Raw genomic sequence first — 23,487 nt, 5'->3', positions numbered from 1 at the left:
AATTGTCAACCATGTCTTTATTATCACTATCACAATGCTTTCCCCACTGCTTTCTGCTTATACAGGCCACCAGGATCATCCATTGTCCCCTTGTCATAGTATCTTTAGTTAAATACACACACACACACACACACACACACCCCTCTTTTGCCATTTAAGGTAACACAATCACAGACACAGAAGGTGTATATCTGTGGAGGGGGGTAGGGGTACTATGCATGGTTCCCTGCAGAAGTACAGAAGCTGGTCTTGACAGTGGCAGGCAGCATAGGACAGGTGGGTGGATGGGCGGGGTCACATTTAAGGGAGTAGGTAAATGTGTGCTGTGTTTATCACATCAGAGGGTAAATGATAATAAAGTAGGAACCAGCCAACTGGTGCCTGAGGCTGCTGTGGATAGACCTTCTTCTCGTCGTATCTGATGCAGCATTCTGATGTCTGCAAGTGTTTCTCACTCGTGGCCAATGTGTTGGTCCCTCTAAGTCCCTTAAGAGTGCAGTGCAGCTGGGCGGTGGTGGCGCCCGCCTTTAATCCCAGCACTTGGGAGGCAGAGACAAGGCAGATTTCTGAGTTCGAGGCCAGCCTGGTCTACAGAGTGAGTTCCAGGACAGCCAGGGCTATGCAGAGAAACCCTGTACAGTAGTGTACAGTACACTGGTGTGTATTTGTGATACATCGACTTGTCAGCAGCATGCACCGAACTCTCCAAAGTGGGATAATGTTCGGCTCTAGGAACACATACAGAACTAATTTTTCATTCTTTGTTTCTTAGACATCGCACCTCAAGCAAGCAAAATGACTTTCCTAGTTGACAAAGTAAAAACAAAGCATGACAGGCATGCAAAATCGAATAAAAGAGTTGATTCTCAGCCTCAAGCACCTTGGGTCTTGCTTCCATACAGTGAAGACTGAAGAGGGCAGAGGAAGAGGCATCCTTCTGATGAGAGGAAATCTTGGTAGTTTGCAGGGAAGCAAAGACTAGCAGAGGAAGAAGAAGCCTGGGGAGATGGCTCAGTGGGTAAGAGGGCCTGCTATGCAAGCATGAAGACCTGAGTTTGAATCCCCAGCACACATACAAAGAGCTGGCTGTGGCTGTGCACACCTCCAGTACTCGGGAGGATGGAGACTAGAGATATCTCTGGGGTGTGATGGCTAGCTCCAGGTCCAGTAAGAGACCCTGTCTCAAGGGAATAAGGTCATCTACACGTGTTTACAAGGGCGTGTCCACCTCCTCACATATAAATTATATGTCACTCATGCCTCCAAACAGACAGTTGAGGTAGGTTGGCTTGGTAAAACTTCCAAGCATCTCTGAATGCCTAACAGATAGCTAACTGAGAGATGCTCTACCTGGCATGTCTCTCAGCCTTATTGTCACCACGAGGTGATCCTCTCCCCCTTAAAGTGGTTTCAGTGTTGGGGAATAGGGGGTGAGGAATGAGGCAGTAGGGGGTGGGAGTGGTGGTTGGGGGTAGGGATGGGAGCTTGTCAGTTACGAGGAACACACAGATAGCTCCAGAATAGGTCCTGTGATAGCCAGCAAAGCAAAACACCGAGAGGAAAAAATATGATTAGATTTGCATTTAAAGAACCCTGACTTATGTGTTCAGAGGCAGGAGGATGCTGAAGCTGCAGCACTGTAGGAATGCCAGTAGCATCCAGCTGCTGGCTGGAGGATTTAGCAGCTGTGTGGCCTACACAATTTACTTCAAAGTTCTTAATTCGTTCCCATATATAAGATGGAGGCAAAAGTAACACCTACCACACCAGGCTACGGCCAACAAATTAAGGGACATGTTAACCATACACAGTACGTTCTCAATAAAGCCTAACTGCTGCAGGATGCAGAAGGCTACGGGGGCGGGGGAGGGGGGAGGCCCATCTTTAAGTGTTTAAGGCAAGGTAGGGAAAAATGCTAACTCAAGTTAAGTGTTTTTCCTTTTTCCTTGAAACAGATCCCCCACAGCCAAAACAAATCAAGTGACTTACAGAAAATGGCACTCAACAGATCAAGTGATTTACAGCAAGCGGTGCTTACTGACTCATTGGCAGGCCTCCTGCTCGCCTGCATTCTCCTCAGTGATGTTATGTGAATCCTGGAATATGTGTTCATATTGACCTCAACCTCTTTATGAGAAGATATTTCAGAACTGCGATCTGCTGCCAAACGTGTGTGTGCGTGTGTGTGTGTGTGTGTGTGTGTGTGTGTGAGATCTGCTGCCAAACATTTGTGTGTGTGCGCGTGTGTGCGTGTGTGTGTGTGTGTGTAGGGGGGGCAGGGTACCGTACTTCAGGAGGAACATCAATCATATGAGCAGCTACCATGATAGATGTAACCAGCATCCACATAGCCTGCTATTGCTGAACTGTGTGAGAGCATCTCCCTTCACAACTTTCTCAGGCTACCGTCCTGGGAGGTGTGCAGGGAAGAATCATTAATCCCATTTTGCTGATGGAAACACTGAGGTTGGTAGAACCTCAGTACATCTGAGGAAACACAGGAAATAAGAAGTACAGCTCTGACCCCACATCCTCTGGCTTGAGAGACACCAGCACCTCGGGGAAGTGTTTTAAAACATCAGCATACCCACATTAGGTAGCCAATGAGTGTTGTCTTTCCCTGTGGTCACTTCTGGGTGCTGTGTGCTATTTTGAAAATGTGACTATTACACACGAATTCCCAGGATGCTTTTCATGTTCATTTTCTCTCCCCGTCTTCTCTCTCTTTGTCTGCCTCTCTATCTCCCTCTGTCTCTTTCTCTCTCACACACACACACATCTCCCTTGCACAAGCATGTTGAGCTACTTTGAGTCTCCTGCTTGTCCCAGTTATTCACTGACAGACATCCCAAATAACTTTCTCAAAACTCAAATCTGTATTTTCCTGATGAGGCTTGAGATCAGTGGAAGATATACGGGTAAAAATCAGAGCTTCCAACCATACATTCAAAAGGTTTTCAGCCAGCATAGCAGTGGGGGAATGAGAAAAACAGCGTGTAACTCCCTCGGGAGCCTGCTTTGAAGGCCATCCCATATTCGGGGTGGGGATTTTCTACTGTTTCTGTATACATGAGGATCTTATCATCATCTTTTGTGGTTTTGGGAAGTCACTAAGCAATTTCCTTTCTTTCCCACCCAAGTTCAGCAACAGTTGAGAAATGAGACTTAGAAAGGGGACAGATGGGGTTGGAAGTTTGACCTTTATTACTGATGAGAACTCAGGAAGACCTGAGGGCTGTGCCCTAAAGATAACCACGTGCCAAATCCAACTCAGGGAGCTGCCCAGTTAACACAGCACTCACTGCCACCCTCTGCATCCCACAGGGCAGAGACTGTGGCTTGGTCCTATAGATTGGTAGGTGGAAGAGGATTAGGAATGGAGAGGGTAGAGGACCACAAGAAAAAGACAAAGATAGGAGGGGAGTGTCCTGTGACTTCCTGGGGAGATGTGAACAGACATCTGTTGCCTTGAGCTAGAACACTAATGAGAAACAAGGAAAAAGCTCTACCTACCCCCCACCCCACCCCCTGCTTAGTTACCCAATAATGCTATTAAGGTTTGGGTGAGGAGTTACTTACTTGAGAATGGATGACGCAAAGGCTGCTGCATCCCTGAAAAGTCCCATCATGGGTGGCAACTCATGAAAGCTTTATCTTTGGAAGCAAATAGATAGGTTATATCTTCTCCCCAGCAGTCCTTACTACTTATACAACCGTGAGTAGGTGTTTCTGTAAATTTCAGGTACTTCTTGAGACTTGTGAGTTGTTTACTTTCAATATCTAAATGGGATTTCCTCCAGGGTGTAGTGTTCAATTTAGAGGAAATTGCTACAAAGTTGGGGGAGAGGTGGGATGTTCACATCTAGTGGAACACTTAGGAGGCTGAGGCAGGACAATCATTAATTCCTAGTTGCCTGGGCTTACACTGCAAGATTCTATCTCAAAACAAACAAACAAAAACACAGAACAAAAACAAGAATCAGCTAGATGGTTCAGCAGGTAAAGTTCTTTGCCTCCAAACCTGACTACCTGACTTGAGTTCATTACTTAGGATCTACGTGGTGGAAGAAGAGGAAAAAAACTCCTGCATGCACCTACAAAACCAATAAATAAACATAATAAAAAACTTGGGCTGAGAGATAACACAGTGGATAAGAGCATTGGCTGTGTTTCCAGAAGACACAGGTTCAAATCCCAGCAAGTATATGGTGGCTAACTATAGTCTCTAACCCAAGTTCTAAAGAATTTTATACCCCGTGCTGGCTTCCACAGAGGTACTGCATGCATGTAGTACACATACATATATGTTGGGAAAACACCTATACACATAAAATATAAATAAATAAATCTTTAAAAATCGAAAAAATGTAATTTTTACAAAAGACAAGACAAGGATACGAGCCCTAAACAAACAGTAGCGTGAATGTTTGCTTATCCCCCTTCATCCTACCTCCGACTAATCTTTGAATTCAGTTCTCTTTGAAGGGAAACCTGGGAGATGATTTTGAGGTCAAAAGTATCAGACCGTAGGAACATGGGGTTACTGGAAAGGAATTCTCCTCTCATATTTTCATTCCTGTTAAATGTGAGCACCATTTCCCCAAGGTGGGCGTTATTTCTATAGAACAAGAAGATCCAAGATTCACACAGTGGATGGCTGTGAAAAAGGGCTCAGGTCTGAGAGCAAAGCCCACACATTTCCAACTAAAATGGATATTAGATGGTTTGCAAATGAGTCCTGTGCCAGGCACTGACGGGTCCTTCTGCCTGGGAAATCTGAACGGGCCTCTCGGGGAATGTGGCATTTGGCTTAAGGTTTGGATGAAATTTAAAAGTTGATAGGAAGCCGGGCGGTGGTGGCACACGCCTTTAGTCCCAGCACTCGGGAGGCAGAGGCAGGCGGATTTCTGAGTTCGAGGCCAGCCTGGTCTACAGAGTGAGTTCCAGGACAGCCAGGGCTACACAGAGAAACCCTGTCTCGAAAAAAACTAAAAAAAAAAAAAAAAGTTGATAGGAGAACTCTATGAAAAGTGTAGGTGCTCCTGAGGGTATACGCATGCATCTGCGCAAACACGCACGCACGCACGCATGCATGCATGCACGCACGCACGCACGCACGCGCACACAGCATAAGCAGAGGCAGGGGAGGGGAGTTGTAGGTACAGCACCAGGAATAGAAAGTTGCATTAATGCTGTCTTTCTCAACCTGTGCTCTGTACATGGGAGTGTGAAGGCCTCAGTCACCATGTTGCAAGGCAGTAAGCACTTTTCTCAGTAGAAACACAAGTGAGCAGACAGTCAGCATTTGACCTAAGGCCTGACTGTTTGAGTGCAGGTGACTAAAGGGGTAATGATGACGTTGAAACTGTGAGAAACACCAGGCATGGTGGAGCACACCTTTAATACCTTTGGCCCCAGCGCTCACAGTACAGAGGCAGGAGGGTCTCCATGAGTTTGAGACCAGACTGGTCTATAAAGCCAGTTCTAGGTCAACCAGGGATAAACAATGATACCCTGCCTAAACATATAAACATACATTAATATATATGAAAAGCAGCAAGACTACTTTGGCAGCCCTTTATGTTTAAGAACATTTAGTGAAGTATACTGTTTGACAGAGAGAAGCATTTCTTCTCAGCGTTCATCCTTCATTTCTTCATCCAAGCAATACGTTATGTTGCTCTTTCATGGTATTGGAAGCTAAGAGGATTTAATGGCAACCGAGCACAGATGTGATACCTGCCCTGAAGGAGCCCGCAGTTAAGCAAGAAGTCAAACACTAAACAATCTTGCAAATGTGGTGACTGAGCTGCGTGGGGATGGCGCCAAAGCAGACACACACAGTATTCTGATACCCTACAATAAATACGATCCTGGGCTGCTTAGGAAGGAACTCCCCACCCCTCTCTCTCTTGATTTTTTTTTTTTTTTGATACAGGATTTATTTGTGTAGCCCTGGCTGTCCTGGAACTCACTCTGTAGACCAGGCTGGCCTGGAACTCAGAAATCCACGTGGCTCTGCCTCCCAAGTGCTGGGACTAAAGGCATGCGCCACCACCGCCCAGCAGAGAGGAATATCCCTTGAGGAAGCGTCACCTGGGCTGAGATCTGAAGGCGAGTAAGGGTTAACCAGTCTAGCAGAACAAAGAGCTTTGCAGGCCTAGGGACATTCACATAATGAAGCAATATGAAGAAATAAGAGGAATAGTCTCCTGCTGCTCACAGTGTCATGACGAACCCTGGCAGTATAATGATGATACGCTGTGTGCTACCCTTTCTGTGAAATCTGAAAACAATTAGAAACACACAGTGCAGGTAACATGAAGGCAATAAATGAAGACAGAATGCAGAGATGTAGATATCTTTAGTGGAAGATTGGGGACAGAATGGGAGATTCACTGAGCAAACGGTAAATTACGGGGGATGTTCTAGGTGGTGGGATTGGATGGGGAGTTCTGGAAACGTCACCGCATTATTTTAAGTACGTACCTAAAGAAAGCCAGGCATCGGCCAACTTATGGTAGGACGTAAACCAAGAATTATGATTAAGAACATTCTGGGCACTTGGGAGTTTTTAACAGGAAATGCTATTCTGAGTAATAAGCACTTAAGAAGTATTAAGAGAGTTGATCTAGAAAGGCAGAGATGGGAAAGACAGGCAATGAGGGCGTGGCTACGGCTGGAGTCTCCACGGAGAAACCTGCAGTCCTTTCCAAGCAAGATAAAGAAAAGTAAGAAACAGCTTCAGCCGGGCGGTGGTGGCACACGCCTTTAATCCCAGCACTTGGGAGGCAGAGGCAGGCGGATTTCTGAGTTCGAGGCCAGCCTGGTCTAGAGTGAGTTCCCGGACAGCCAGGGCTATACCGAGAAACCCTGTCTCAAAAACAAAATTAAAAAAAAACCCAACAACAACAACAACAAAAAGATTACAAAAAGCCGGGCGTGGTGGTGCACACCTTTAATCCTAGCACTTGGGAGGCAGAGGCAGGCAGATTTCTAAATTCAAGGCCAGCCTGGTCTACAGAGTGAGTTTCAGGACAGCTAGGACTACACAGAGAAACCCTGTCTCAAAAAACCAAAGAACCAAAAACCAAACAAAACAAAAACCAGCTTCAAAATTTGCATTCTGGAAAAAACTACAGGCATTCTGCTTTAAACACAGTGACAGGCTAAGGAGAGACCAAAATAAACGTGGATGGATACCTTGGAAGGCTCCCCCAGACAAAAGAGGGCAACAGCTTAGCATCCTGTGAAGGAAGCAATGGTAGTCGTAGTGTTACAGATGATAAGAGTTGATGATGGTGATGATGATGGAGGTGGCGATGGTTATGGTGGTAATGATAGAGTCCGGGGTGATGGAGGTGATGGTGATGATGATAAGGCAGTGGTGGTGGTAGTGGTGATAAGAGAGGTAGCAATGATAGCTATGGCTCAGGTGGCAATGGTGGTATTGTTGGCATCAGTGATAATAAAGGATTTTAGTGTTGGAAACAGATATAAAAAGTCAGACTTGAAGATATTTAGAAAATAAAATCTATGGAACTTAGACCCATCTTTGATACATGGGTTAACAGAGAGGCACGTATGAATGACAAGCTATTGTTTCTGGTTTGCCAATGAAGTAGGCACAAATGGTGAAGGGAACAGAGAGTTCAGTTCGGACTGTGCTGTTTGAGCTGCGTGCTCACTCAGGTCCTTTTTTTTTTTTTTAATCTTTTCTCTAGAAATGATTTCCTAACTTCTCTTTCATTCCTTGATGCCTAAAAAGACACTTCACAAACTCAAATTCTTTCTGGAGCAAGACAGGTAACCAGGGTGAGTGTAGCAGGCTGGGACAGGGCAACATTCAGATGGTGACCTTTAGAGAATAGGATACTTCAAAAGTGAATGCCTGTGCTTCACATAAGCCCATGTGATGGAGGTGAGGGGGCACAATTGCTGCTACGTCTTTATGTTTCCAGTGGGTTTTTAGTAATGAACTCAACACACACACACACACACATTCACTCACACACATACACACACACACATGAACACATGAACACCACACACAAAGGAACATGCATATGAACACAATACACCACACACACACATATGAACATGCGCATGCACACGCGTGTGCACACACACGAACATGCACATACACACACACACAAACACAAACACACACACACACACACACCACATACACAATCATGAGATAAATCCTGTGAATAAATAGAACAATTTTTTTAGCCCAGGGTAATCAGAAATTTGGTCCTAAATCATCATTGCCTAATGATTTTCTTACATCACCCGACTTAGCAGAGCACCACTTTTTGAAATAATGAATTCTAGATCAGAATGAAAATAACAAGTCGAAATTTAATTATATACCAGGCAACAGCATTGTGTTGACCTTCCAAATATTGAAAAAGCATTGTCATAAAAGTTCCAAGCATCGAGGTTTTTACTAAAGCATATAATCATTTTTTTAAAACATCGTCTAAAAGGAAATCCTAAAAATGTAAAAATCTTTAGGAAACGTGCAAGCACAGAATATTGAACTTGCACATACACCGCCCCCCCCCCACTCAGATTCATCATTTGCTGGCGTTCCCCTGGGGCAGGCATTTCTCCCCACCCTGTTTAAACTACAAAGGTCTTGGCCACTGATATCTCAGCATACATTCCCTAGGGACAATGATATTCTCTTATGTAACCATAATGAAATGATCCAACCCAAGATCAATACAATACTGTTATCTAACACACAGTTAATTTTCATCCTGATTTTTTTTCCTGATCCGGGATCAGTCAGGGTCACCCAGTACCCTGGGCATTGATGTATATTTAGTTTCCTTTAATTTGGAGTACTTGCTCCTGTCTTTCAGGACACCACTTCTGAAGACAAACAGCCAGGGACCTGACAGGACACCTTCTTCAACTGGAGTTTGTTTAACTGTTTCTTCATGATCAGAATGAGGAATGTGGGAATGATACGGAGTGTGGCACTGCCACCTCACCCCAGGTGGCACAAATACCACTTTAATCAGGGGGTTTGTCTGCCAGATTCCTCATCCTACAGGAAGTTTCGCCTTTACAATCAGCCATTAATCTGTTGGAAAATAGTCTGAGATGCTCACCTGCTCACAAACATATATTTAACCAATAATTCTGGCATCCAGTGAAGAGGTCTTCCTTTGTTTGCCTCTGTGTGGCTGCTAAGGTTTCCTGGGTTATAACTATGACTTTGAAGCTAACAGTTCCCACCACCTGAGTCATTATGACCACGGAGGGTGCATATTTATGGGTCTATAGAAATGAATCCCACGTATCCTCAAGTCACTGTAAGGAGCATTTCTCTTCCCCATCCATTTAGTTTGTATCTGTGTGGATACCCAGACTCGCTCTGCAGGCAATGTTCTGTAATGCGTGTCAACGTGGTCTCAGTGCTAGCATGGCCATCACTGGCCAGTGAAGTCCCTTCCAGTTAGTTATGCTTCCTTCACTTCATTTAGAAGCTAAACTCTGGGCACTCGTGTTCTCACAGTTACCTGGTTAGTTGTTTCCTTTGTCGATACAACAAAACACCCACAAGCACCTTAAGGAAAGGAGGGTTTCTTTTCCCTCACAGTTTGAGGTAAGGCCCAGAATGGCAAACAAAGAATGGCCGCATGTGGGGAAGGCTCTTGTTCCTCACATCACCTGGCAGCCACACGTCATGGGGCAGCCACAGGCAGGAAGCAAAGAGCCGTGGGTCTTCCCACTTGGTTAGCTCGCTCCTTCTGATGCAGTCCAAGACCAAAGCCTGTAGAACAGTCCTGCCCACATTTAAGGTGGGCCTGTTTATCTAAGTCACTTTGATCTAGAAAAATCTCACAGACTTGCTAGAGATTCATCTCTAAGGCGATCCCATGTCCTTGTCAAGTAGACATTCAGTATAGACAAACCATCATGGCTACCGGGTGTTGCTTACACCAGCTGTGTTCAGCGAATAAGTATGTAAGGTCAGAGTGGTTCCTGAAAGTTGCATCAAGCACCAAGGGACTCTTCTCTACCTTCTCCCATCCCCTCATACAATCCCCCAAGATGGTTCATCTTCTCAACTTGAAGGGACTTAGAGTCAATAGAGAAACACACCTCAAGTAATGTCTAGAAGAGTGTTTCCAGAAAGGTTCAACTTCGGAGGGAAACCCCACATTGTGTGTGGGTGGCAACAGTCCGTGGGCTGGGGTCCTGGACTGAATCAAAAGGAGAAACATTTAGCAACAATGTTTATCTCTCTTAGCTTCCTGACTGTGGACACAATGAGTCCAGCCTTCTCCCAGTCCTTTCTCCACCAGGAGGGACTTGTGCTCTAGAATTGTGAGCCAAGTTGAACACTTCTACTCTGAGCTGATGCTTGGCAGGTATTTGGTCACAGTTCCCCCTTCTCTCACAGACAGAACACACCCTGCAACTTAGGATGGCAAGCCATGCGCTCTGAGCATGAGTGTTAAAGTTCCAGGCTTTCCTTCATTTCTCCCCCACTTCTTAGTTGCTGAGATAATTTATTGTGCTGTCCCTTAGTTTCTAAAATGTGTCTACTTAAGTTTCTCACGTTTAGACACGCTCATGTTTTCCCAAGCATGGCACTGCAGAGATTTTACTGCGTGAAGTGCTATCTCAATAATATTTATCATCAGCAAGATGGGGAACAATTCCCTTGCTTTGAATGGGACTGATAGGGAACTTGATAATAACTTCCATCTGCTTGGCAGCTTTGAGTTCACAAAGTACTTCTTTACACGTATTGCTTCAGTCACTTCTAATGGTTCGAAAATTTTAGGCTCCAGATAGATATGCTCAGGGCTGCGTGGATGTTTCACATAGTAGGGACTCCAACTGCTAAGATGTCCAAAGACACACTTAGCATCTACGATGGGCGGAGGCAGGGAGCACAGAGCAGTGTGAGCGATCCGAAGAAGTAGGTAATCTAAAATATGATACTAATTTCAGCTTTATTTATTTAGTTATTTTTTGCTATTTGTATTTCATACAGATTCTATTGTGTTCTTTAGATCAATAGTTTAAAAAGACAACTGCTTCCCCAAAAACATTCTGAATGACAAATGCCTTGGAAACAGCAATTCTTAAATGTGCCTACATGTAGGATCTCTTGAGGGGATGGGAGTGGGCCTGAATCCAACAGCACTGGCCTCAGACTCTGTAGGGTATACATCTAAGCTTTAAGGTCACCCTACCAAACAGCCACTGCTGAAAGTGGGAAGGCCTGCAGCCTGGTGAGGGTAGCTTACTCACAGGCTAAACACGGGGAACCTGATCCGGTCCTCATTAGAGATGCACCAATTTAAAGATGGTTCTTAAAGATGCAAAAGTATGCTTTGAACTTCTAGCTACTGAGAAGCATAGACTGCATGCTTTATTTCTGAAAGTCGATGTAAAGTCACAAACCATTATTTTCTTTTCATCTTGAGGTTTCATATGATTTTTGCACTTAAATGTTTCCAAAATCACACACACACACACACACACACACACACACACACACACACACACGAGTCTTAAACTATACCTACAGTGAGGTCTTTAAAGCTCTATGTACATTAGAACTAGCCAGAGTTCTTACTACAAATGCAGGATCTTGAGTGGTCAGTAAGGAATTTATCTTCTAAGCATGAGGATCTGAGATTGATCCCGGAACCCATAAAACCACGCTTGGGCATGCTGCTACACACTAGTAATCAGCACTGCAGGTTTCGGGTTGAGTCCGAGCAGTTAGATTTCTGGGACTCACTGGCAAGCCACTCTGGACTCATTGGTGTCTAAAGGCTAATGAGAAATCCTGTCTCAAAGGAGGTTGTCAGTGTTTCTGAAGATAACACCTAAGTTTGCCCTTTACACACACACACACACACACACACACACACACACACACACACACACACACTCACCTGCACACACATGTACTCTCACATATATGTGAACACACATAAAAACCATGTGAAATGGAAGACCAGTTCTGGCCTTTTGAAAGCGACCCCAGGTAACTTGGAAAGATGGTTTTCAGAAAAGCCCCTCCACTTGCATGAGAGTCACCACGGGTCTGGAGTGGAGGCCAGCTTCTACGTTTTTTCCATTCTAGACCTACAGAATGAGAATCCAAGATGGGAAGGGTCCAAGAAGGGAAGCAGAAGACAGCTAAGAGGCATGCTTTCTTAATAACATTTTCAGATGAATTTGGAAATTCTTGGATGGAAAGGCTGACTTCCCTCTTTAGGGACGATCCTTGGGTTTCACTGACATTACCATATTTACATTTTACCACAGTCTTATCAAGTGGATAGAATACTCAAACTCACTGCACAGATGAGAAAAATATAAAGTTTGAACAGCTAGGACCACAGGCCATAAACCAATGAAAGCAGAGTCTTAACTCAGAAAGGTCCTAACCCAAATCTCTCTCTCCTACACTGTGGCACCGCTCTCAAGTCACTGCGCACGGAGCTTGTCGATGCTAGGCAGAGGGATCCTGGTCCAGGCCAAAGTCTTGATTCAACATTTCCCCTTTTCCATCTTCCATCCCAACTCTTTTCAAACATTCTCCCCCACTGCTCTCAATGTGAATTGTTTCTCTGGAAAGCATTCCACCCCTCATCTTTGACTTTTGTCTTCTAGATCATTCTAACCTTGACTCTTGCCCACCTATACCATCTGCGGCCACATCTTTCCATCTCCCAGGCCCTAACTTCCTTGCCTAACTTACTCTTCTTATCTTCCCCAAAGGGTCTGTGCTTCCTTTTCCCAGAAGCTGCAAACTTGCCCACACCTCAGCATCTCAATGGGGACTCTAATAAGCTAGAAGGGCCTGGACAGATATTCTCTGGACTCTAAGAGACTACAGATGCTAGCCCAGTCTTCTATACTAGCAAAATGTTCAGTCAAAATAGATGGAGAAAGTGAGACATTTTATGATAAAACCAAATTTAAACAATCTCTATCTACCAATCCAACCCTAGAAAAAGTACTAAAAGAGAAACACCAACTAAATGAGATTACACCCAAGAAAACACAAGGATTAAATAATCCCAGACCAGCAAATTAAAAGAGGGGAACACACAGGTGCGTGCACACACACACACACACACACACCTCAAAATGAATCATCACACACTGCTTAATGATAATTCTCACTGTCAATGGTCACAATTCCCCAATAAAAAGACACGGAGTAACAGAATGGATCCATCTGAGAAATACATCTTAACATTAAAGATAATGGCACTTCCAGGTAAAAGGGTAGAAAATGACATTACAAGGAAATGGACCTAAGATCAAAGTTGGTGTAGTCCTTTTAATATCAGACAAAATAGACTTCTAATCAAAACTAACCAGAAGAGATTAGAAAGGACCCTATGTATTAATCTAGGAAAAATCTACCAAGAGGACACTACAATTCTTAATATTTATGCACCAAACACAAAGGTACCCAAGTTCATAAGTGAAACATTACTACAGCTTAAATCACATATTGACCCTCACACACTGATAGTGGAAGACTTCAGTACACCACTTTCACCAATTGATAAGTCATCCAGACAGAACCTAAACAGGGAAATGTTGGAGCTGACATAATAAATGAAATGGATCTAACAGATATTTACAGAACATTTTACCCAGACACGAAAGAATATACTTCTTTCTCAGTAGCTTACAGAACTCTCTCCGCAACTGACCACATAGTCGAACACAAAAGAAGTCTCAACAGTTAAAAGAAAATTGAAATAAGATTCTGTATTCTATCTGACCACCATGGATTAAAACTGGATATCAATAACAACAGAAAGGTTACAAACTTATGGAAACCAGATAACTCATTACATTCAAAATGAGTCAAGACCGAAATTAAAGACTTTCTACAAGTGAATGAAAACGAATATACACAATATACTCAAAATTATGGGATTTAATAAACCCAGTTCTAAGAGGGAAGTTCATAGCACTAAATGCCTATCTTAAAAAATGGGGCATTCTCATGCTGGTAGTTTAACCACACATCTAAAACAAAGGAAAAAAGAGGAGCAAAGGAAAAACAACATGCACAAAAGGAGCAGATGGCAAGAAATAATCAAATACCTGCTGAAACCAATGAAATAAAAACAATAACAATAACAACTAATACAAAGTATCAATAAAACTAAGAGTTCTTTGAGAAATTCAACAAGATTTACAAACCTTTATCCAAATGAACTAAAAAGGAGAGAAGGAATGTCCAAATTCACAAACTTAGAAATAAAACAATACAATAGACAATTATGGAATCCAGAGAATCATCAAAACACACTTTAAAAAAATGTTCTCTATAAAATTGGAAAACCTAAAAGAAATGGGAATTTTCTTGATACATACCAATTACCACAGTTAAATCAAGGTCAGATAAGCAATTTAAATAGCTCTATAAGCCCCAATAAAATAGAAGCAATCATTAAAAGTCTCCCAATCGAAATAAAGCCCAGGGCCACATGGCTTCCGTGCAGAATTCTACCAGACTTTCAAGAATTAATATCACAGCAAAGAAACAGGAAGAACATTTCCCAATTTGATTTTTACAAATCCACAGTTCCCCTGGTACCCAAACCACACCAACAAAGAAAGAGAATCATAGACAAATTTCTTTTATGAACATAGATGTAAAAATTCTCAAAAAAAAAATATTTGCAAACAGAATCCAAGAACCCATCAAAGATTATCTTCCATGATCAGGTAGGCTTTATCCAGAAGATGGATAGATGACTCAACATATATAAATCAATAAATGTGATCCATCATATAAACAAACTAAAAGAAAAATCCACACAATCATCTCATTAGATGCAGAAAAGGCCCTTGACAAAATCCAACACCCATTCATGATAAAAATCCTGGGGAGATTAGGCATACAAAGGAGATACATACAGCAATACATAGCCAACATCAACTTAAATGGAGAGAAGCTCAAAGTAATTCCACTAAAATCAGGCACAAGACAAGGTTGTCCACTCTTTCCATACCTATTCCATAAAGTACTTGAAGTCTTAGCTGGAGCATTAAGATCATTGAAGGAGGTAATGGGGATGGAAATAGGAAGCAAAGAAGTTAAAGTATCATTATTTGCCTATGATATGATATTGTACATATGTGACCTTGAAAATTCCACCAGGAATCTCCTACAGCTGAAAAACATTTTAAGTAAAGTAGCTGGATACAATATTAACTAAAAAAAAATAATAATCAGTAGCCCTCCTATATACAAATGGCAAATTCACTGAGAAAGAAATCAGTGAAACTACATCTTTCACAATAGCCTCAAATAACAAAAATTATCTTGGGCTCACTCTAATCAAGAAAACAAAAGACTTGTATGATAAAACCATTAAGACATTGAAGAAAGAAAATAAAGAAGATATCAGGCCACATGCTCATGAATCGGGTAGGATTAACGAAGCAAAAATTGGCTATCCTACCAAAAGCCACCTACAGATTCAATTCAATCCCCATCAAAATCAAAACACAATCACAGATCCCGAGAAGACAATTTTCAGCTTAATATGGAAACACAAAACTCCCAGGATGGCTTTAAAAAAAAAAAACCTTAATAATAAAAGAACTGCAGGAGGTATCATCGTCCCCAACTCTAAGATGTATTACAGAGCTATAGTATAAAATTGACACGGCTTTGGCACAAAAACAGATATGTTGATCAATGGAACCAAATTGAAGACCCAGGCATAAATACACACACCTATAGTCACCTGATTTTTCCCATAAATACTGGGGAAAAACATTTTAAACAAATGATGCTGGTCAAAGTGTATAGCTGCATGTAGAAGAATCCAAATACTTATCACTTGCCATACAACTCCACTCCAAATGGACCTCAACATGAAACCACATTCACTGAACCCAATAGAAGGGAAAGCGGGGAATACCCTTGAACTCAGTGGCCCAGAAGAAGACTTTCTGAACAGAGCACCAGTAGTGCAGGCACTAAGATTAACAATTAATAAGCGGAACCTCACAAAACTATTGAACAAAGGATACTCTCATCCAGGCAAAGTATAGGCTCACAGAATGGCTTACTAGTCTCCAAATTATATAGAGAACTCAAAAACTAGCTATCCAGAAAACAAAGAGCCCAGTTAAAAATGGGTACAGTTCTAAGTAGAGAATTCTCAAAAGAGAAAACTCAAATGGCTGAGAAACACTTAAACTTTCAACATCCTTAGCCAGCAGGGAAATGAAAAACTACTTTTAGATTTCATCATACACACCTGTCAGAATGGCTAAGACAATAACATGCGTGACAGCTCATGCTGGTGAGGATGTGGAATAAGAACGCTCTCCCATTGCTGGGATGCAAACTCTGACAGCCGCTGTGGAAATCAGTGTGGTGTTTCCTTAGGAAGATGTAAGTTGGTCTACCTCAAGATCTATTGACACCACTCTTGGGCATATGCCCAAAGGATGCTTCATCCTATCACAAGGACACTTGTTCAACCATGGTCACTGCTGCTCTACTCAGAAGAGCCAGAAATTGGGGAAAAAGAAAAAACCTGGATGCTTAGATGTCCTACAACAGAAGAAGGGGTAAAGAAAATGTGTTTAATTTACACAATGGAATATTACTCATCCATTGGGGAAAAATGAAACCCTCAAATTCCCAGGTAAAGGGGTGGAACTATATAATAAATTATCCTGAGTGAGGTAACCCAGACCCAGAAAGACAAATATGGCTGATATTCACTTATATGTGGATTATCAGCTGTGACGTCAATGATAGCCAAGTTACAAACCCTTAGAACCACACACGTTAGGTATAGAGTAAGTGAGTAGTGGGTGACAAATAGATTTCCATAAGAAAGGAAAACAGAGTAGATAGTTATGGATGGACGGAGGTGGGGAGCTGGCATGGGAGGTCGAGTAGGGAGGAGGAAGGGAGAGAATGTGGGGAAGACAGCTAGAATTAAGGGGATTCTCAGGGGTAATATGGAAGCCTAATACAGTAGAAGCATCCTAAATATATAGACATATAAAGGGGATTTAAACAAAGTCATCAAATAATGACTTTTTAAAAGAGGACACAGTGCTCCAACTGGCCATCTTTTATCATCAAATGAAGTACTGGGATTGGGATACATCTAATTGAGTTGTTGGCCAAATGGGTCCCCTGGGAATCCCTAAATAATCCGAGTTGTTGCCAAGACTTAGAGGTTACTCTCTACAAACTGACAGAGAGGATGCACTGCTGAAGATAACACCTACACAAACAGGTTGAACAAGGAGAAGTCGAGTTGGTGCCTACATAGAGCCTTCACCCCTGTGTGCTTGCATCTTTGGTATAGGAAGATGCTCTGCACACAACCGAAGGAGAAATGTAAACACCAGCCTGGCTACAATGGTTTATCTACAATGGTTTCTTGCTGCAGGATATGCTAGAGAAAAGCCTGAAAACCAGTCAATATCTGATTTGACTTAAGACCTGTTCCACAAGATGGAATCCATACCTGACACTGGGTGACCAAGAACTAGGAACCTAGGGTAAAACCAAACACTGCACTATAAAAAAATTATAGTAGTAAAGTGACTCCTAGTGACATTATGCTACACTCACAGATCAGAGTCCTTGTTCAGCCATCATCAGAGAAGCGTCCTCCTGCCATATATGAAAACAAATACAGAAACGCACAGCCAGACATTATGTAGTATAATGTCTGAATAAGAGACTTGGAACTCCCAGCCCTTAAAGGGCAGTCTCGGTAAAAATCCCCCTTCAAGGCTCAGGGGGATCCCTGCAATGAGAAGGCAGAAAGAGCTTAAGAGTCAGAGGGGATGGAGGACACCACGGAAGCAAGGTCCTTTTTAAATCAACATGATTGATGCACACATGAAGACCCAGAGACTGAGGCAGCATGCACAGGCCCGCACAGGCTGGCACAGGTCTGCACAGGACTGCACCACATGAGGTCCTCCAACTGAAAGGAGAAAGGGACACACTCCCCGATCCATAACTCAGAAGTTAACTCCAATTGGTGACCACTTGCAAATGGAAATTTAGTTTCCTCCAAGGGAGTCTCATGGAGGAAACAAATGACTTTTAGAGCAGGCTGCCTGCCCAGCAGAATGACAACAGAAAATTAGCTCAATGGCATCTTTGGAGTTTTCTTGTCTCACAGTGTTCTGTAAGGGCTGTTCCTTTTTCTCTCCTCCCCTCCCCTCCCCTCCCCTCCCCTCCCCTCCCCTCCCCTCCCTTCCTCTCCCCTCCCCTCCTCTTTTTTTCTTTCTTTCTATTGAAGATTTTATCTTATTTTTATTTAATTTACATGTGTGCATATGTTTTTTCTCCCATCTACCCTCCAGGTTTTTGTGTATAAATTCATGGTTTCAAGTTAGTGTTTCTTTGGGATTCCTGAGTGTGTAAAGAAACTAGTATTTGTATCTTGTGGTTGTTTCTTTTCTTTTCTTTTCTTTTCTTTTCTTTTCTTTTCTTTTCTTTTCTTTTCTTTTCTTTTTTCCTCCTGGCTACCTCAATTGCTAACTCTCTTGTACTTGTTTCTTTTGTCCAATTCCAATGTGGTTTTTTGTTTGTCTTATTATATTTTATTATTATCCTGAAAAAGAAGTGTGCTTCTTTTTCAATGAGAGACAGAAATGGGGTGGATTCAGATTGGAGGGAGGGTGAGGAGGAGCAAGGAGGAGCAAGGAGGAATAGAGAGAGGAGAAAGTGTGTAATCAGTACATTTATGTGAGAAAAGTCTATTCAATAAAAGGAAAAGAAAGATGAGAAAATAACCTACTTAATGGAGGTTAAAAAAAAAAGAGTGAAAATGTCATTGAATTATCGAACTAAGATATAGTATGAAATCAAATGTAGCCCCAGGGCTGAGGATGTAGCTGAGGTTGGTAGACTGCTTGACGTGCACCTCTCAGTTTGAGTCTCTGTTCCACATAAACCAGGGATATTGATTTATTTCCATAATCCCAGAATACAGATGGAGGCCAGGGAGCCAAAAGCTTAGGTAATCATAGGATACACAGAAAATCTGAGGCCAGCCTGGACCATGTTGGGTTATATAAAAATAACATTAAATAAATAAAAAAATTTTAATTTAAAGAAAAGGAGACAAGTTGCAGGACCTTAAAGGAGAATATGTGAAGGGGGTTGATAGGTTATTTCTGGGCCAGCAAAATGAGGCAATTCACACCAGAGTAGATCATATTAGAAGGATTGAAGCTAAGGAATCGCCATAGGGAGAGGGAGGGGGAAGAGATGGAAAGAGCACGTGCATATAGAGAGAAAAGGAGAAGGAGGAAGGGGAGAGGGAGGGAGGGAGGGAGAGAGAGTGCAAAATGTCTGGATTATATAGGGAAGAGACTGGGCTAGAAAGCCCAGTGTTGCTGAGTAGGGTATGCCAGATGGGGCCTGAGGATGCTGGGAGAACCTGGAGACCAGGTCTGCTTTGGTGTGCAGAATATGCACCTCTATTCCTGTCCTAGGGTCCAATGCCAAACAGGGTTGAATTGTCAAGGGTAGCTAGATGAATTTTAATTCACTTGTTATTTAGAAACTAGATGTGAGAAGCCCATCTTCTCTTGTACAGCCAGACACATGTACAGGAATCCATTTTGGTGGGAAGGACACAGCGCGGGAAGTGGTAGTTGGTTTGTCATATGCCCCAGAAGGGTGTGGCTTGAATCCTTAGAAGAAAACTTCCCACTGTCCTCACTGCAGATGAGGATGTGTTTTCTTCTTAGATGTAAAGGCTAATTAATGCCTGTTCTGGTTCCATCCAAATTTAGTGCAGTGGGGCTCCACAAACAATTTCATGTTCTAGGACAACAGCCTCACCTTACACCTGAAGTTATGTCCAGCTGCCTAAGGCTGGGTCAAGACTAATGCTGGCGAAAGAGTGTCCTCTGCTGGCCAGACAAAGCCACGTGCTTTTTTACTAGAAACTTCTTTGGTTAGGCTAGAACTGACTATTAAAGGCTGGGGTCTGTGTACCAGGGACAATGTCTGGGGTTGGTGTTTCACTGGGAAATTCAGGAGGACTCAGTAACACAGAGTAAAGTGTTCCTCTTCTAGAATGTTCTCTCTTGGGAAAAACTTTTTCCCTTGAGGAAACAAACGATTGAAGTAATATTTGACTGAATGATGGAATCATGAATCCCTCTTGAGAATTTCCAAGATAGTTATGTTGTTAAGGGGTGGCAAGGGCAGGAGGTGAAATGTAAGCATGGATTCTATTTTTAAACAGTTTCAATCTGCTGAAAAATTCTTTAACAAAATGGGTCCATCCTACTTAATAAAAATTAAATTTTATTCTCTAGCATCTTAGTAAGGAGAATGTATCATATATATATATATATATATGTATATGTATATGTACACACACATACATATATATGTGTGTGTATGTATGTGTATATGTATGTATATATATATACATATATATTTATACACACACACACATATATATATTAGCATTACATTTGATGGAGTTTTGGAATGCTTACTGAGGTGGTATGAGGAGTCACTGGGATACTGACAGTTAAAGACAAGGACCCTAGACTCTCCTGGCAAATTGTTCCAACATCTGAGCCCGGTCATAGGTGACAGTCACCAGTCATTTGTCCCCAGATGCATTCAAAATTTGCATTATATGGGTGGGCTTTGTTTGTGACACCAGGACAATGGATCTGGGACACATTTTAGGTATGAGACAGGTTACTTCCTAAATCAACTGAGTCGTGGAATCTCTCTCCCTCCTCTCCCTCTCCCCCTGCTTCTCCTCCTTCTCCCTTGCCCCTCCTCTCTTTCCTCTCCCTCTAGGTGGAGTTGTACATAAAAGATACACACCTGTGTTCTAGAGAATGGAGGAGCAGAAGGATGTGGAGGGAGGAGAAAGACTTTCTTGCTGTGGCCTTTTGGTAAATCTGCCTTGAGGGGCCATTTTTACCCTCAGTAGGCCTTAATCCCTGGAAAATTCCAGCCCTGTGAATCGTGACAAACACATTCTTACTAGGCATAATCCTACCCTGAGAATCCCTTTAGGACTGCCTGTAGTGGAGTGAGGAGAAGAGAATGTGGCTTAACCCACAGAAATCCTGCTAACAGCTGCTGCCTGCGTGCTGGGCATAGGGTGAATGTCTTCCGCAGATGGGGGCTGAGTCTCCCCAGAGCCCTTCAAAGTAGGAGCAGTATATACCCATGAACACACCAATACTCCAGAGCCAAGGAGAGCTGAGATCTGAACCCTAGTCTGCCCAGCTCAAGACAGTGCTATTGTCCCCATAGTGGTACTGGTGGGGTCTCTAACGGTGACTGCAGAACCTGGTAGTGTAATTACCATAGAACTAGAGAATACACAGTATACCCACAGCTTCCTTTTTGTCTTATATCCTGGGTGTAGTTGATGGGAGGGGGAGGGTCCCTCTTTTCCCTCTCCCTTCTCTCTTCTTTCCTTCAGTTTCTTCTTTTAAATAATGGAGTGTAAACAGTATTGGATTGGCAATCCAATGTTATGGCTTGAATTCTGATTCTGCCATTAGCAAGTACATAAATAGCTAACACCTGAGTGCCGACACGCCTCACGTTCATTCCAACCTTGTCACCGGTGTGACCTTACCTAATTCTCAGGACTTATGTTAGTACTTATTACTACCACCTTATTGATAAGAAAATCCGAGGCCTCCAAAGGTTAAGCCAGTGTCCCAGGTCACGTGAGCTAACAAAGAGAAGAGTTGGCTTAAATTCAGGCAGTCCGTTTAACAATTTAACTATTGTGAAATCTCTTCTATGACTGTTTACTAATTGTGTTAGTTTACTGTTCCCGGATCTAACCATTCCCATTTATAACTTCATGGTTTTTAACAAGTATTGAGCTCCACTTGAGGCTCCTGTGGGGCCTCACAGAACACAGGCTCCGGGTACCCAACAAAATGGCAAGGTGAGAGAGTGGGTGCACAGTGAGATTCCCCAGGAAAGCTGAAGGAGGAAATGGCCTTGGGACTAATGTGGGGTAGGAGGCCAGCTCTGAAAGGATATTTCAGGGAGAGCTGGAGTTCAAGGTCTTTGGGGACTCTAGTAACTTGACGCTTTGACTTAGGAAAATAGTGACGGGACGGGGACACTGCCAAAGGGAAAGATCAAAGTTCAAGGTTGAAGAGCACAGAGGGGAAGGAGAAAGGAAGTCAATTCCTGTAGTAGACAGAGGCAGGGGGACTAGTGAACTGGCCTGAGTGGGAGAGCTGAGGATATCAAGCTGGCTGACGGGGCAAGGGGGAAGTCTGAGCAAATGGGCTAGGCACCTGAGGCGTCAAGAAGACAGGAAGTCAATGACAAGAGAGCAGAGGTCAGCAGTAGTGAGCATGGTGGCTGAGTGAGTGGACGGTCAAGGAAGGTGGCTATCGTTCCTGTGGTCTGTGAAGGAAGACATGGGGCCAGAGTAATAGATCGTGCAGTTGACGCTTAGAGCAAACACCGTCAGAAAAACCCAACCGTGGCAGCAGCCTCCTAGGTGCCAAGTGATCTACCTGTTCCTCGTTCCCCATCATCCTCTCAAGTCAACAAAGAACACTGTGGCGCAGGCTTTCACTTTAAAGAAGCAGCACACGCGGTGCTGACAGAGAAGAGTGAATAACCAGACAACCCCCTGTTGTGTCTCATGGGCAAGTAATTCAAGCTTTCTGCTTTCTGTGTGGCTGCATGTATAAGATGCAGGTATATGATGTGGAAGATGTATAAGATGGGGACAGCATTCCCTTTTTCATAATGTCACTGTGAGGAGGACTGAGCAGAGGTGTAAATGTCTGTCCTGAGCAAGTGCACAGGACAAATTAGCTGGTCCTACTGGGTAGTAGGTCTGAGACAGAGACATGTGTCTGAGGACACACGGCCCGGATTCAAATTCCCATCAGCTAACCACAAGGCCACCTTTACTTGTGTGTTTCCTACTGAAGAGAGGATGTGATAGGAAAAGAGAAGGAAAGAAAAGCCAAGGAAGTTATAGGAGTAACAGTTAGGAGAGGACTGGATGTGGAAGAAGAAACTGAGGGAAAGACAGACTAAAGACCTGTTGCTGGTTAGGTTTTTTGTTTGTTTGTTTGCTTGTTTGTTTTGTTTTTGTTAGCTTGACACAAGCCAGGGTCATCAGGAAAGAGGGAATCTCAGTTGAGAAAATACTTCTGTCAGATTGGCCTGTAAGCAAGTCTATAGGGCCATTTTCTTGATTAATGATTGATGTGGGAGGGCCCCTGTGGGCAAGTACTGCCCTGGGGCAGGTAGTCCTGAGTTATGTAAAAACAACAACAACAACAACAACAAAACAAAACGATGAGCGTGCCAATGCCAGCAAGCCAGTGAGCAGCACTCCTTCATGGTCTCTGCTTCTGTTATCTCTCCATGATCCTGACTTGAGTTCTTGCTCTCACTCTCTTCAGTGATGGACCATGATTGCTAAGGATGGT

General features: G+C 43.1%; 1 long non-coding RNA gene across 1 annotated transcript in view; it reads right to left on the bottom strand.

Annotated features, from left to right (window-relative positions):
* LOC110285689 overlaps positions 1-23,487 on the bottom strand; it is a 42,268-nt gene that overhangs the window by 2,074 nt on the left and 16,707 nt on the right. The gene's annotated exons all lie outside the window — the stretch shown is intronic.

The sequence above is a fragment of the Mus caroli genome, chromosome 19 (assembly GCF_900094665.2).
Source record: "Mus caroli chromosome 19, CAROLI_EIJ_v1.1, whole genome shotgun sequence".
Taxonomy (NCBI): Eukaryota; Metazoa; Chordata; class Mammalia; order Rodentia; family Muridae; genus Mus; species Mus caroli.
Note: the sequence above shows the minus strand (reverse complement) of the source record. Positions and strands in the feature narration are given on the sequence as shown.